Genomic DNA, 2,500 nt, shown 5'->3' on the forward strand with positions numbered 1-2,500 from the left:
CAGGCCGCCCGCCGATCCCACGTCGTGCTCGGACTTGGGATGATCCCCCTAGTCCTGGGCCGAGCACAAGGTGTTGCCCCGAGCGTGTGCCCAAGGCACAACTCCACCACGCCATGCTCCCTAGGTGGTGCCTAGGTGGGCCGTGCACGGACGTGTTTCCCTTCTTGTTGGTCCTTCGGTGATCGGGGTTCGCAGTAGCCAGACGCCCGTGCTCGACCTTGGAACCGGGGCGGGGGACCCCAGCGGCACACCACAACCACAACGTGCTTGCTAGTGTGCCTAGGGGATGGCAAGGCAACGTGCATCTTGCTGGCATTGCGCCCAGCAAGCCTTTGGGCAACTCGAGTTTCAGCAGCACGACACCCCTCCCCCCTATAATAGGCTGCCGAGCCATTACCAAAGTGCCACGGGTAGACATCCTTTTCCGTGAGGAGACATACTAAAGGAAAGTGCTCTAGAGGTCGAATTTTGACGCCGTTTTTTGCAACAACCTCTAGAAAAATAAGATCTTTCCATCCTCCAAATTTGGTGAATTTACACCGTGCCGATTTTTTTTGCCGATTTTTTTACCGCCCGGAAAGCCGGAAATTCAAAAAAAATGAAAAACGGAGCAAACGTGCGATTTTTGACCTGGATTTTTTTGTGCAGCCTTCACATAATATTACCAAGGTTCCCTCAAAATTTCACGAAAAATGCACGAGCCAATTCTGAGATATGAAAATTTGGCTCCTCCGTTGCAACGCTCCGAGCCAACGTTGCAACGGCGGGTGCCTCCGTGGGGGGCGGGGGAGCCCGGCGGCACACCACAACCACAACGTGATTGCTAGTGTGCCTAGGGGATGGCAAGGCAACGTGCATCTTGCTGGCATTGCGCCCAGCAAGCCTTTGGGCAACTCGAGTTTCAGCAGCACGACACCCCTCCCCCCTATAATAGGCTGCCGAGCCATTACCAAAGTGCCACGGGTAGACATCCTTTTCCGTGAGGAGACATACTAAAGGAAAGTGCTCTAGAGGTCGAATTTTGACGCCGTTTTTTGCAACAACCTCTAGAAAAATAAGATCTTTCCATCCCCCAAATTTGGTGAATTTACACCGTGCCGATTTTTTTTGCCGATTTTTTTACCGCCCGGAAAGCCGGAAATTCAAAAAAAAATGAAAAACGGAGCAAACGTGCGATTTTTGACCTGGATTTTTTTGTGCAGCCTTCACATAATATTACCAAGGTTCCCTCAAAATTTCACGAAAAATGCACGAGCCAATTCTGAGATATGAAAATTTGGCTCCTCCGTTGCAACGCTCCGAGCCAACGTTGCAATGGCGGGTGCCTCCGTGGGGGGCGGGGGAGCCCGGCGGCACACCACAACCACAACGTGCTTGCTAGTGTGCCTAGGGGATGGCAAGGCAACGTGCATCTTGCTGGCATTGCGCCCAGCAAGCCTTTGGGCAACTCGAGTTTCAGCAGCATGACACCCCTCCCCCCTATAATAGGCTGCCGAGCCATTACCAAAGTGCCACGGGTAGACGTCCTTTTCCGTGAGGAGACATACTCAAGGAAAGTGCTCTAGAGGTCGAATTTTGACGCCGTTTTTTGCAACAACCTCTAGAAAAATAAGATCTTTCCATCCCCCAAATTTGGTGAATTTACACCGTGCCGATTTTTTTTGCCGATTTTTTTACCGCCCGGAAAGCCGGAAATTCAAAAAAAATGAAAAACGGAGCAAACGTGCGATTTTTGACCTGGATTTTTTTGTGCAGCCTTCACATAATATTACCAAGGTTCCCTCAAAATTTTAGAAAAAATGCACGAGCCAATTATGAGATATGAAAATTTGGCTCCTTCGTTGCAACGCTCCGAGCCATCGTTGCAACGGCGGGTGCCTCCGTTGCAACGAAACCAGCCAACGATGCACCTAACCCAGCATCCGTTGCAACGCACCCTGCCTCCGTTGCAACGCGCCCAGCCAACGTTGCACCGTCCCCAGCATCCGTTGCAACGCCCCCAGCCAACGTTGCAACGCGCCCTGCCTCCGTTGCAACGCTCCCAGCCAACGTTGCAACGCGCCCTGCCTCCGTTGCAACGTCACCAGCATCCGTTGCACTTCCCCCAGCCAACGTTGCAACGCGCCCAGCATCCGTGGCGACGCCCCCAGCATCCGTTGCAACGCCCCCAGCCAACGTTGCAACGCGCCCTGCCTCCGTTGCAACGTCACCAGCAACCGTGGCAACGCGACCTGCCTCCGTTGCGACGCCCCCGGCCAACGTTGCAAAGCGCCCTGCCTCCGTTGCAACGCTCCCAGCCAACGTTGCAACGCGCCCTGCCTCCGTTGCAACGTCACCAGCATCCGTTGCAACGTCACCAGCATCCGTTGCAACGCGCCCTGCCTCCGTTGCAACGTCACCAGCAACCGTGGCAACGTGACCCGCCTCCGTTGCAACGCCCCCAGCCAACGTTGCAACGCGCCCTGCCTCCGTTGCAACGTCACCAGCCAACGTTGCAACG

The sequence above is a fragment of the Arachis ipaensis genome, chromosome B8 (assembly GCF_059453495.1).
Source record: "Arachis ipaensis isolate K30076 ecotype BB chromosome B8, ASM5945349v1, whole genome shotgun sequence".
Classification (NCBI taxonomy): domain Eukaryota; kingdom Viridiplantae; phylum Streptophyta; class Magnoliopsida; order Fabales; family Fabaceae; genus Arachis; species Arachis ipaensis.